We start from the raw sequence: 15,204 nt of genomic DNA, 5'->3' as shown, positions 1-15,204 counted from the left end.
TAAATAACAGGACACTGGGAAGCTCAGATGAACAGAAGGATCTTGCGGTGCTTGTCTGCAGATCACTCATGGTGGCAGGGCAGGTTAATAGTTTAGTTAAGAAGGCCTTTATCAGTTATGGCATAGCTTATAAGAGCAAAGAGGTTATGTTGGAGCTGAACAGAACTTTGGTAAGGTCACTGCTGGAGTAGTGTGTGTAGTTCTGGTCACCACACTAAGGGATGGATGTTATTGCACTGGAAGGGGTGCACAGGAGTTGGAGAGTTTAAGCTACGAAGAGAGGTGAGATAGGCTCAGATGGTTTTATTTCGAAGAGAGAAGGCTGAGAAGGGACCAAATTAAGGTATACAAGATTATGAAGGACATGGACAGCAGGGAAGAGACAGGATGTATTAGAGGAGAAATATTTTCACCCAGAGGGTGGTGGGTATCCGAAATGCACTGCCTGGGAAGGTAGTAGAGGCAGGAAACCTTAACAATTAGAAAGTATATGGGTGCACACTTAATGTGTCATACATTGGGCTAAGTGCTGGAAAGTGGGATTAGTGTAAATGGGTTGCACGGACCTGATGGGCCGAAGGGAATCTTCTCTGTTGTCTGCCTCTCTGTGGCATTGGGGTAGCATGTTGGAAATCACTAATCGTTGTGATGATTCCAGGAATAAAGATTTCAAAATAAATCCACAAAATTCCCCAATTCAACTGATTCCCAGATAGGAAGCTTGGACCAGGATTATGTACTTAATAGTTATTACTACTTGTTATAAGGGCAATTAGACTCTAGCTCCAGGTAAATCATCAGCATATACTACATATTAAACTCTAATCCTCTTACACACACTGACAACTGGGAAATATAAGTTATTTGCAGAGGAGAACAAAAAAGAGGCGGTTTAATGGTTTCTATTCTATGTTGCTGTGATGAGCCTTACAATCCGATTCTGGTCAGAACGTTGTTTTTCAGTCATCTTTCTTTGGATGATTTCAAGGGACACAAGATGACTGGTTCATTTACAAAAGACATAAAAGTTACAGTTTACAACCGCTAAAGAAAAAAAAACGAACTGGTTTTCATCAAATTTAAAACAGGTTTTGATGGCAGAGAACAGAGACCCCAGTCTTGTGCTGTTGGAGATCAAAATACTCTTCTCTCTCTCTGACATGTTCCCAGCCCCAAGTTGTTCAGTTACCTGAGAACCACCGGCTTTTGTCATCAGTAGTTGGTCACTAGTCCACAGATCAATGAAATGTTTGTTGCTCCAACTGCATCTGCACGCAGAACCCCTAGGCTCCAATGCTTTACAAACCAGTCAGCAATCGTTAATAATGTGTTTTAAAATGGTTCTTTCCCAATTTTACAATTTTAAAAATCACAAAAATAAAAAGACATAGCCTTTACACCATCGACACTGCATCATAACCTATGTACAGTTCTCTGACCAACTTAGCACAACTTACTGGATTTGTTGCACAGGACTGATTGTGTTCACTCCTCTGTAGTCAGAGATTAAGACCCCAGATTCCAACCACACCAAGCTGCTGAGTGACTACATCCAAGTCCCTGGATTGATATCAGAGGCTGCCTTTGACTTTGAGGTCTACTGATCTTACACCTTGAGACTAGCTATTTGTTTAATGCACAATGCAGTACGTTTGTAGCAATGTAGCATTTACTGCTGGCAGATAGTGTGGGTGTGGGTGTGAGACTGATGTAGCACAGTGACAATCAGCAACATGTCCACCCCTTATGACTGATGGCTGCTGACTATCATAATAAGCTGCCTGGCTTTGACTGCGCTTACCAGCAAGTCAAAACAGAGTTACAGTGAGTCTTTAACCACTGTTTGAGGTGACAAAGTACAAAAAGGCAAAAGCAGAGATTCTGAGCATCCAAAAGAGGGAAAGTGAGCAATCACAGAGAGCAAGAAGGCCTCCGAGGCTCATGATCCAACCCACACGTTGGTGCCTATCCCTACACTCCGAAGTGCAACATTAATGTGCCACACCATGTTGTAAGTGGGTCAGTGAGGTACCTTGAGTACTGTACATGTTGAGACTAGCATGAGGCCAATACCAATTTCAGTGGATTAGAATCCGTACAGTATGGAAACAGGCCATTTGACCCAACAAGTCCATACTGATCCTCTGAAAAGTAACCCATTCAGACAAATTCCCCTGCCCTGTATTTACCCCTGACTAATACACCTAATACTATGACCAATTCACCTGACCTGCACATCTTTGGATTGTGGGAGGCAGCCAAGCACCTGGAGGAAACCCACGCAGACATAGACAGTCACCCAAGGTGGGAATTGAACCCAGGTCCCTGGTGCTGTGAGGCAACAGTGCTAACTGGTGAGCCACTGTGCTACCCACCATGATGGGAATGCATGCAGTTGGCATCCATGGAGTATGCCCTGGGACATTGGTGATCACTTCCAACATAGGAGGGTAGGAGTAACCAGGTACCCATTCTGATGTTCAAGTCAGGAACTGTCATTGCCTAGTTTCTATCTGGTAGATGGGAGAATGGGAAACTGCGTACGAATGTGAAAAAATTAACTAATAATGCGATGCAAACATGTACAAATGTGGGCAAAAAGGCCTCACACTTATTAGCAAGGCTGGTGTCTCGCCAATCAACATGTGGTTGGAAAATGGTTCTTTTTGCCCTTAATGTTGAGAACCTCATTCCTGCCGATCTCCCTCGATTTCTTTAACTTTCGCATCATTGCTCAGGGGCTGAGAAGATTCCATTCTCAGAAACCAAGGATTAAGGATGGATTCAGCAAACTGAACTGAATGTGAAGACAAGGGATTGAATGGAACAGTGGGACTGAGGTCTTTCAGTCTGTTGGAGGATAGTTCAGCAATCAAAAACTGGCCCACAATTAACCTTCATTCTTCTGAAAAAGTTTGCACAGCCTTTCTGGTGTTACACACTGCTATTGTCTGACCTCTACTGGAAACGAAGAGGATTATTTTATGTTCATACGAAAGTTAAACAACAGAAAACAGTGCTGCAGTACTTAGTGAATGATTCAATATTCAGGGACTGCAAGAACATCAGAAATAGAAGCATGTCATATTGTTCACTTGTACCTTTTCTGTCATTCAGTAAGGTCATGAGTAACCTCATCATGGCTCTCTGTCTATTTTCCTTTATAACCAGCTCATAACTATCCCCTGCCCCCTCAATAATTGTTGACCTAATATTTCAGGATATTAAAGAAAAGCATGTAAAGCTATCACATACAAGCAATTTTTTTCCCCAATTACCAAATCACCATGCTTTTCTTTCTCTTTCTACTAACCACCGCCAGTAATCATCCATGTTTCCAAGTGAATATGTGCAAAACCTGTGAAGGATAATGCAAACCATCAAAAGGTGAGGTGGTGGTAGGGGGAACAGTAAGGAGCCAATTCAAAAGTGCATTGGAAGGGGAAACAATATATTATATTATATCCACTTCTCTCAAGGCATTGAGTGTATTATGGTCCCTCTTCAATGAGACCAGGGCTTAAACATAACTGCAGGAAAGGGGCAGTTGGCAGAGATGACCTCCTCCACAGCCTGCTGCCTGGACCTGTTTATAGCAAACATGACCAGCCCCAGGAGCAGTCCCACAAAAGGCGGTACCCTGATCTGCCCACACGCCTCAATGCCCAAGGATCGGGAGTATTGGGCTGAATTGCAAGCAAAAGCACATAAGAAGGTTGTTCAAATAACAAAAAAGGGAGTGCAAACACCCACAATCAATGATCATAATCCACAGACTCCACAACATTGGGAGTCCATGAATTGTTGCAACCTACGATTATAACAGATTGCTGAGTCCAACACCCTCACCCCACGTCGCTGATGGAAAAATAGGAGGATTTCTGCAGAGAGCGTTCTCCATTATGGATCTCAGTCACCCGGAGGTAAATAAACATGTCAACTGAGTTTGTTATATTGCAGCATGTGATGAGGCCTAGCTGCTAAGGAATTTGGTGGTGGTGGGTTTCTTTCCAATATACTTTTCCCCAACTGTAAAGCTATAATTTAGGTTAGCAGTCTGATTCTGACTTAGAATTTTAAGACTGTAAGCTAGTTTAATGAGCCTAATTTACAAAAACTGCTTAGAAATGGCAGTTACTTCCCCATCAACTGGATGTGAATGGGTGCCAACCACAGTAGCAGATGAGTGACTTAGTCATTGCAACTTGGGTATTACTCATCAAATCCTCCTGAGAGAACAGACTTAGAACACAGAACAGTACAGCACAGGGACAGGCCCTTCAGCCCACAATGTTGTGCCAAAAGTGACACTAAATGAAACTAATCCCTCTGCCTGCTTTGATCCATTTCATTCCATTGCTTGTACATTCATGTATTTATCTAAAAGTCCCTTAATCAGCCCTATTATATCTGTCTCCACCACCACCTCTGGCAGTGCGTTGCAGACTCCTACCGCTGTGTAAAAGATTTGCTCCTCAACTCCTTCGTACTTTTGCCCACACCTCGTGCTAAATGCATGCCCCCCTTGAATTAGACATTTCAACTATGGGAAAAAGATTCTGACCATCAACCCCATCTATGCATCTCAATTGTATAGTCTTCAATCAAGTGTCCCCTCCACCACTCCAGAGAAAACAACCAGAGTTTTTCTAGCCTCTTACTACAGCTCATACTGTCTCATCTAGGCAGCTTCCTGGCACAAACCAAAAGAAGAGCAAATGCTGCAAACCAGAAACAAAAACAGAAGTTGCTGGAAAAACTCAGCAGGTCTAGCAGCATCTATGAAGCGAGATCAGAGTTAAAAGTTTTGGATCTGGTGACCCTTCCTCATGCTGGCATCCAGGTAAACCTGTTCTGCACTCTCTCCAAAGCCTCCACATGCTTCTTGTAACATGGCAAACAGAATAGAACACAATATTCTAAGTGTAGCCTAAACAGAGTCTTATAAACCTGCAACATGACATCCTGACACTTGTACTTAATTGCCCAACCAATAAAGTCAAGCATGCCACATGCCTCCTTGACCACTCTATCTTTGTTATCTTCACACAGTATGCAAGCACTAAATGGGGTGAGGCCTATGTGCGAGAAGCTCCCAAGTGCTAATTTGCTGCTTTTACACAGGTATTTAAAAAAAAATCAATTGAAGTTATATGAGCATCAGCTAAGCAGCATTTATTGTCCATCTGTGATTGGCCTGGAAATGTTGGTGATGAGGTACCTTCCTGAACTGCTGCAGCCCTTTTATTTACAATGTCATAAGATCAAAAGATGGAGGAGTAGAATTCAGCCATTTGGCCTATTGAGTTTGCTCCAATAGTCAATCATTGCTGATATGTTTCTCTTCCACATTCACCTGCTTTCTCCCACCAACCCTTCATTCCCTTACTCATCAAGAACTATCTCTGACTTAAATACACTTAGTGACTTGGCCTCCATAGCCTTCTACAGCAATTAGTTCTAGATTCACCACCCTCTGATTGGAGAAATTCCTCCACAGCTCAGTTCTAAAGGAAGCTCCCTTCACTCAGAATCTGTCCCTTGAGTCCTAGTCTCTCCTATTTGTGAAACAACTTCACCTTGTCTGCACCAGCCAGAGCCTCTCAGTATTCTGCAAGTTTCAATCAGATCTCTCCTCATCCTTCTAAGCCCCAATGAGTACAAACCCAGAATTCTGAACTGTTCTTCATATGACAACAGTGTCTCCAACAGTGGCTGAGTATTTTGGCTTTAAGTAGGTGAGCAGCAAGGTGGTTTTGGGAGGGTTTTTACAGTTTTAATATCTTTAAACATGGGCAGAAATATAAATTGGTACTTGGAAGATGAAAGTGTTGCATGAAATTAGAAGATTAACTATCAAACTATTTGTAATAGTTACAGACAACAGTTGAATGATATTTCTAAACTTAAAACCTAAGTAGTAAAATAAAACAATAAATATGGCAGAGAGACTGTGCATGCTTGGTGAAAGGAGTAAATGTTGAAGATGGTGAAAGGGGTACTATTCAAGTGGGTGCTTTGTCTGGTTGGCATTAAGCTTCTCAAGTGGAGACTATTCTGTCAGACTCCTACTTTTGTCTTCCAGGTGGTGGGTGAGCCACATGACTGCAGAAATCCTAACCTCTGACCTGTTTTTGTGGTCAGCATATCTGGAATGGCTAGTCCAGTTGTTCCTGACCAATGTTGAACTGCAGGAAACTGATAATAGGGATTTAGTGATGACCCTCTTTTCTTGGAAATGATCATTGTCTGCTAAATGGCAGTCATGCCACACAATGGCCTGGCAAAGTCTTGATATTGTTCGTTGTTACATATGGATACAGACTACTTCAGTCATTGAGGAATTACAAAACATACTGAAGATTGCACAGTGAACATCCCCCCTTCTGACCTTAGAATGGAGATACTACTTTACTAGAGTCATAGAGATGTACAGCACGGAAACAGACCCTTTGGTCCAACCCGTCCATGCCGACCAGATATCCCAACCCAATCTAGTCCCACCTGCCAGCAACCGGCCCATATCCCTCCAAACCCTTCCTATTCATATACCCATCCAAATGCCTCTTAAATGTTGCAATTGTACCAGCTTCCATCACATCCTCTGGCAGCTCATTCCATACACGTACCACCCTCTGCGTGAAAAAGTTGCCCCTTATGTCACATAGGTCTCTGTTATATTTTTCCCCTCTCACCCTAAACCTATGTCCTCTAGTTCTGGACTCCCTGACTCCAGGAAAAACACTTTGTCTATTTATCCTATCCATGCCCCTCATAATTTTGTAAACCTCTATAAGGTCACCGCTCAGCATCCGATGCTCCAGGGAAAACAGCCCCAACCTGTTCAGCCTCTCCCTGTAGCTCAGATCCTCCAACCCTGGCAACATCCTTGTAAATCTTTTCCCTAATGCAGAGAATGTTTTAAACTGAATAATGATGAAGGTAGATTTGGAAGTTTAAAATGAACAAGGAAATAGCGCAGGGCAGCAATTCAGGAGATATCCAGTGAGCGACAGGGACAGAGCACAGAAATATAACAATGCACTAAAAAATAAGTCAGTAGAAAAATACACAAGCTAAAAAGACAGAATTCTAAGGTCCTTACCTGAATGCTTGCAGCATTTATAGCACAATAGAATAAATGAATATACAATATAATAGTCATTACTGAGACAAGGCTGCAAAAAGACCACAACTGGAACCTGAATGTTTATGGGTGTTTGACATTTTGTAATGATAGGGAGACAGGAAAAGGTGGTGAGGTGGATCTGTTAATAAAGGATAATAGTTACAGCATTGAGAAAAGAAAAGAACTTGACTCAGAATCTAAACATAGAATCATATTGCACAGAACAGATAAAGGAAATCTGCTACTGTTGGGAAGTGTTGAAAGAGCCCTTGACCACAGTGACGCTATACTACAGAGTATAAATCAGTAAAATCACTTAGAGGAGCTAATAAAAGTACTACAACGATCATGAGAGACTAATCTTCATAAAGATAGGTAAATTGGCAAAAATAGCCTGGAGAATATATTTGTAGAATGTACTCGGAACAATATTTTTAGAACAATACATATTGGATCAAACAGAGAACAGGCAGCTTTGGATTCAGTGTTAGGTAAGGAGGTTGGATTAGTTAATGAGTAATAATGCATAATTAGTAAGAATCCTCTCGGTAGGATTGATTGTAAAATCCATCACATCACATTCAGTTTGACCATACAATTTGCATCTAAAACTAGCGTCTTAAGCAGAAAGTTGATGAGGGAAGTCAGAGTTGGCTAAAATAGCAATATAGATTACGAGATAAGGAGGAATAGTGGTGGTAGTCATAGAGACATACAGCACGGAAACAGACCCTTCAGTCACAACTCATCATGGTGACTAGATATCCTAAATGAATCTAGTCCCATTGTCTAGCGTTTTGTCCATATCCCTTTAAACCCTTTCTATTCATATACCCATCCAGATGCCTTTTAAAATGTTGTAATTGTACCAGTCTCCACCACTTCCTCTGGCAACTCATTCCATACACACCATCCTTCGCGTGAAAAAGTTATTCCTTAGGTCCCTTTTGGAGTCTTTCCCCTCTCAACCTAGACCTATGCACTCTCATTCTAGAACCCCCCAACACATGGAAAAAAAACCCATGTATTTACCCTATCCATGCCTCTCATGATTTTAAACCTCTATAAGTCACCCCTCATTCACCAATGCTCCAGGGAAAACAGCCCTAGCCTATTCAGCTTCTCCTTATAGCTCAAACCCTCCAACCCTGGCAATATCCTTGTCAATCTTTTCTGAACCCTTTCAAGTTTCACAACATCCTTCCTACAGGAGGGAGACCAGAATTGCACAAATATTCCAAATGTGGCCCAACCAATGCCCTGTACAGCTCAACATGATCTTCGGAGATCATCTTCAATAACTTTCAACTATCATATTTGATTGAGAAAGAAAGAGTTAAATACACCATCCATGGCTAACTAAAGAAAGGTATTAAATTTAAAGAGGTGTACTACCTAATTTACACATTACCAGATCTAAAACAACTGGATCCAGAACAGTTTGGCCGGGCTGAGGACATGGTTTGTCCTGAACTGGTTGAGCAAGGGACCACATTCTCAGTGATGGTGGTGATTCAAAGTCTGCCATTCAATAGGTGAGGCTTGTTGCAAGAAACTTGTTACTGACGTTTTATGTCTCCCATTCCTTGACCATCTATAAATCTGGTGGTGGATCAGGTTCAGAATATTTGCATCTTATGGGGCATTAGATGGAAGGTGGACAGTGGATAGATGGAATAGATCATGAAATGGTCAGTGAGGTGATGACTATTTCAAACAAGTCATGGGTTTTTGCCAGTCAGCATTCATACCCATTGTCATATACAGGCATCCCTGAAGCAAATAATCCTCCTTTCTAACTGGAATTCCAATTACACAACTCTTCAGACTTGAATGCTTCAACTACATTATAAATCCAAATTAAGAAATAATTTCAGGCAGTGACTAAGTTGTTACCCTAAATATTTTTTTAAAAAAAAGTCAAATACTGAATTTTCCATCCAAATATCTTTCAAAATAACTACAAGAGTATTTCTGAAGCACAAATTCAGCTAGATATGTCTTTAGCTTGAAGCACTGGCTCATTGGGAAACAAAATGAAGAGTGACACAAGGTACAACAGACATCGTTATAGACAGATGCACAGCACCAAAACAGACCCTTCAGTCCAACTCATCCACGCCAACCAAATATCCAAAGCTAATCTAATCAATTTGCCAGCACTTGGCCCATATCCTTCTCAATCCTTCCTATTCATATATCCATCCAGGTGACTTTTAAATGTTGCAATTGTACCAGCCTCCACCACTTCCTCTGGCAGCTCATTCCACCTTAGCACTACCCACTGAGAGAAAAAATTGTTGCTTAGGGCCCTTTCAAATTTTGTCCCCTCATCCTCATTTACGGGCAACACAGTGGCACAGTGGTTAGCACTACTGCCTCACAGCGCCAGAGACCTGGGTTCAATTCCCACCTCAGGTGACTGACTGTGTGGAGTTTGCACATTTGCCCAGTGTCTGCGTGGGTTTCCTCCGGATGCTCCAGTTTCCTCCCACAGTCCAAAAATGTGCAGGTTAGGTGAACTGGCCATGCTAAATTGCCCATAGTGTTAGGTGAAGGGGTAAATGTAGGGGAATGGGTCTGGGCAGGTTGGGCTGAAGGGCCTGTTTCTACACTAAGTAATGTAATCTAATCTAATCCTAAACCTGGACTGGACTTCTCCACCCCAGGAAAAAGACCTTGCCTATTTACCCTATCCATGCCCCTCGTGATTTATAAACATCTATAAGGTCACTCCTCAGCCTCTGACACTCCAGGGAAAAACAGCTCCAGCCTACTCAACCTCTCCCTATAGCTCAAATCCTCCAACCCTGGCAACATCCTTGTAAATCTTTTCTGAACTCTTTCAAGTTTCACAACATCCTGCCGCTGTTGAGTTAAACACGCTGTTCTATGCTTTAAGAAATCATCTAACCTCAAAGTTTCTTTGATTTCTTCCCTCAAGCAATCTAATTTAGTCTTAAATGTATTTATAACTTCGCAAAAAAAAATGATTCATTTGTTATCGATCATCTGCTCTTGAACTGAATGGCCTCAGAGAACCACACTGGTGTGGGTGAGCAGTCAAGAGGGAAGGATGGGGAGATTCCTTCTCTAAAGGGCATTTGTGAACCAGAATTTTATTTTTAAAAAAGTTGCCAGAACACCAGAACTGACCAGTTTTAAATTCAAGATTTATTGGTGGGATTGAAGTTCCTTGAGCTGCCATAGTGGGATTTGAATCCATTTTCCTAGAGCATTAACCTGGGGCTCGTGATTAAACTTAACCAGCCAATACATTACCACCGGCCCCAGTTGCAATCCTCTAAATAAAGCTTTATTCCTGAATTTGAGACAGTTATTTCTGGCCCAAGTTGTGGCCTCCCTCACAATAGAAGGCATTCCTTTAGATTTACACTAAAAAAAGTTGTTTCCTAACCTTAAAGACTTCTATTGGTTAACATTCAGTTCAAGAAAAAAGACCCCAGTCTGTTCAGTCTTCTCTTGTACATATTACTTTTACGTATTGATCTCATTCCTGAGTATTATTTATGGAGATCAGAACTGTTCCCCTACTCCAAGGGTCTAACCAAGACTGAATAGAAGGTTAACATAACCTCTTATTAAAAATTCTAACATTCTGGAAATAAAACTCAGGTTGTTGTATTCGTGCAAGATCTCAGAAAGGCATTACACCTTTAGTCCTGGCAGATAGTATCACAATAGATGACACTGTATTATACTAGGTCTTCATTGTAGTCTTTGTACTTTGTTCATCTGTTAGCATGCAAATCAGCTGCAGACTCTATGTAATATAATAGTAATCCAAGTAAACATATAACCCAGACTGAAGGTCGAGGGACTGTTTGTGTAATAACTAATAAGCTTCTAGATATCGGAGTCAAGATGGTGTGCTATGTCAGCTAACATATAGAAAGCCACATGATGCACACATTAAGATTGAACTTTATTTTTAAAAATGGTATTAACTTTTAAGGCTACTTTTTAAAAGTGATTTGCGATATGTACTCACCTTTTCTCTTAAGATATTTATCAAGCAGATTGCTGCCTCTATTTTTGCTTTCAGGATATATCTCAAATTTACTAGGGTATTATTCAACAAGCAATTGTTATCCTCCATGGTAGTATCAGGTGGAAATTGATGCCATTGCAGCAATTATCCCATCACACAACTGGGGAGTTTTAAACTAGAACTAATGATAAAGTCAGAGTCGTACAAGCATGGAAACAGACCCATCACTCCAACTCATCCATGCTGACTAGATATCCTAAATTGACCTAGTCCCATTTGGCAGCATTTGGCCCAAATCTCTCTAAATCCTTCCTATTCATATACCCATCCAGATGCCCTTTAAATGTTGTCATTGTACCAGCGTCCACCAGTTCCTCTGGCAGCTCATTCCATACACGCACCACCCTTTGCATGAAAATGCTGCCCATTAGGTCTCTTTTAAATCTTTCTCCTCTCACTTTGAACTCATGCCCTCTAGTCTTGGATTCCCCTAGTCTGGAAAAGAGATCTTGGCTATTCACCCTATCTATGCACCTCATGATTTTATTAACCTCTATAAAGTTCACCCCTCAATCTTTTATGTTCCAGGAAAAATAACTCCAGCCTACTCAGCCTCTCCCTGTAACTCAAACACCCCAACCATGGCAACATGCTTGTAAATCTTTTCCGCACCCTTCAAGTTTCGCAACGTTTTTCCTATAACATGGAGACCAGAATTGAATGAGGTATTCCAAAAGTGGCCGAACACAGCCACACAACTTGCTAACCCAACTCCTATACTCAATGCACTGACCAATAAAAACAATAATAATACAGCATCACTACCCTGGCTGTGACTCCAACTTAAAGGAATTGTGATCTGCGCCCCAAAGGTCTCTATTTGGCAATATTTACCAGGGCCTCACCATTAAGTGCATAAGTCCTGATTTGCCTTACCAAAATACAACACTGCACGGTTATCTAAATTAAATTCCATCTACCACTCCTCGGCCCATTGGATCAAAGTCCCATTGTACTCTGAGCTAACCTTCTTCATTGTCCACCACACCACCAATTTAGGTGTCATCTGCAAACTTATGAACCATTCCTCCCTAATCCTATCCAAATCATTTATATAAATGTTGAAAATTAGATTAACAGATATCAACTTAATTTCTGTCAGTGAACACAGCAACCTGCTCAGCAGAAAGTCTCATCTGGTTCTCAAGTCCTTTGAAAAGGAAACTTACTACCATTATCCAGCCTTACATGCAACTCCAAACTCTTAGCAAGATGACTGATTTTGGATTATTCTGAAGTGACTCATGAACATCAATACAGTAGTTCACATCTACCATCTTCAACCCTTTCAAATGAATAAAATCAAAAATCTTTCCCAGTGTGTTAAAGCTTTTTGTCCTTTGCAGGGTGGTAATGCATGAAACAGTTCACATTTTCAATAAATGTCACAAAAGCAGGCTTGAAAAGGAAACCTGGACAACTTTTTTTCCAAGGAAGATTACTTACAGGGCCTTAGCACAAATTGGAAGACACAATCAAATAATCTTGATCTCAGAGGTTCAGCCATTCACTAAAAAAACTGTTCAGTTTTTATTTAAAACCAAGCATAGTCTGGAATTCTAAAGTAAAAGCTGTGTACTTTTGTTTGCGGCAGTCAACTAAATAGAATTTAAACATTACCAAAATTTTGTTCATCCAAGGTAGTTTTTAGATTAGATTACTTAGTGTGGAAACAGGCCCTTCGGCCCAACAAGTCCACACCGACCCACCGAAGCGCAACTCACGCATACCCCTACATTTACCCCCTACCTAACACTACGGACAATTTAGCATGGCCAATTCACCTGATCCCGCACATCTTTTGGACTGTGGGAGGAAACCAGAGCACCTGGAGGAAACCCACGCAGACACTGGGAGAACGTGCAAACTCCACACAGTTACATGAGGCAGGAATTGAACCCGGGTCTCTGGTGCTGTGAGGCAGCAGTGCTAACCACTGTGCCACCGTGCCACCCATAAGTTAATTGAACTTAACACTATTCTTCCTCCGTAATGACAGCATGAAGTAATCCAATAAAATGAGTGGGATTTTATGTTGATTTAAAAGGGTTGCAGTAAAATTTGTTGACTCAAACATTCTCCACTTCTACACTCAAAAGCAAGTGATTCACCTCGATAGCAGCTTTTGTTGTCAGCTACTTTAGGCAAGTACCAACCTTCAAAGTAATGAGGGTAATGAATGTCAACAGCAGCCGTTGGAGTGGATAAATTGATCCCAATTCTGCCCAAGGATTAGCAAATAACAGGAATGACAGTCAGAATGGACTTTTAAAAATGTTTTAGCCAGAATATTAAATAATCAAAGAACAAAGAAAATTTACAGCCCAGGAACAGGCCCTTCGGCCCTCCAAGTCTGTGCCAATCCAAATCCACTATCTAAACCTATCGCCCAATTCCTAAGAATCTGTATCTCTCCGCTCCCACCTACTCATGCATCTGTCCAGACGTATCTTAACTGAATCAATTGTGCCGGCCACGCATTACAGGCACCTACCAACCTCTGTGTAAAGTACTTTCTGTGTGTACCCCTCTTAAAAACTTTTCTCCTCTCATCTTGAATGCATAGCCTCTCATTATTGAATCCCTCATCCTAGGGTGAAAGTTTCTCTCTCTCTACACCAGTCATGATTTTGTAGACCTCAAATCAGGTCCCTTCTCCTTTTTTCTCATGAAAGCAATCCTAACCTACTCAACCCCTCTTCACAGCTAGCACCTTCCTTACCAGGCAACATCCTCGTAAACCTTCTCTGCACCTTCTCCAAAGCATCCATATCCTTTTGGTAACGAGGCGACCAGAACTGTACACAGTATTCGAAATGCATTTGAACCAAAGTCTTATACAATTTTAACATTACCTGCCAGCTCTTACTCTCAATATCCCATCCAATGAGGGCAAGCATACCACATGCCTTCTTGACCACTCTATCCACTTGTGCAGGCATCTTCAGGGTACAATGAACCTGAACTCCCAGACCCCTCTGCTCATCAACTTTTCCCAAGGCTCTTCTGTTCACAGTACAGTTCACTCTAGAATTAGACCTTTCAAAATGCATACCTCGCATTTGAACTCATGGATTGAACTCATCTGCCACTTCTCCGGCCAACCCTCCAGCCTATCTATATTCTCCGACAGTCCACAATGTTTTCTGCCATTCCACCAATCTTCGTGTCATCTGCAAACTTACTGATCAGACCACCAATGCCCTCTTACAAGTCATTTACATATATCACAAACAGTGGTTCCATTTAAACTTCAGACAAGACCATTTAATGCAGTACTGAAAATGAAGCCTTCAATCCTTTGGGTTTCTGTGGTTCAGCATAATTTTCTTGCGTTGCCTGTTCGCTTGAAACTGAAAATCTGTTGCTGGAAAAGCGCAGGTCAGGCAGCATCCAAGGAACAGGAGAATCGACGTTTCGGGCATAAGCCCTTCTTCAAAATGTTGATTCTTCTGTTCCTTGGATGCTGCCTGACCTGCTGTGCTTTTCCAGCAACACATTTTCAGCTCTGATCTCCAGCATCTGCAGTCCTCACTTTCTCCTGTTTGCTTGAAAGTATGGGACACAGAACAGAACATAGAACAGTACAGGTCCTTCGAACCTCAATGTTGCACCAATCTTTTATTCTACTCTAAGATCAAACTAACCTACATACCCTTCATTTTACCACCATCTATGTGCCTATCCAAGTATCATTTAAATGTCACTAATGTATCTGAATCTACCACTGGCAGTGCATTCCTCGCACTGTGTGTAAAGAGCAGACCTGTGACATCTCCTCTAAACCTTAAATTATGCCCTCTTGTGATAGATGTTTCTGCCCTGGGAAAACATCTGACTATTCACTCTGTTGTCTATTCCTTTCATCATCTTCTACACCTCTATCAAGTCACCTCTTATCCTTCTTCACTCCAACGAGAAAAGCCCTAGCTCCCTCAACTTTTCTTTATAACTCTCACCCTCCAGCCCAGGCAGCATCCTGGTAAATCTCCTCTACACCCTC

This window comes from Hemiscyllium ocellatum, chromosome 2 (assembly GCF_020745735.1).
Source record: "Hemiscyllium ocellatum isolate sHemOce1 chromosome 2, sHemOce1.pat.X.cur, whole genome shotgun sequence".
NCBI classification, from domain to species: domain Eukaryota; kingdom Metazoa; phylum Chordata; class Chondrichthyes; order Orectolobiformes; family Hemiscylliidae; genus Hemiscyllium; species Hemiscyllium ocellatum.
Note: the sequence above shows the minus strand (reverse complement) of the source record.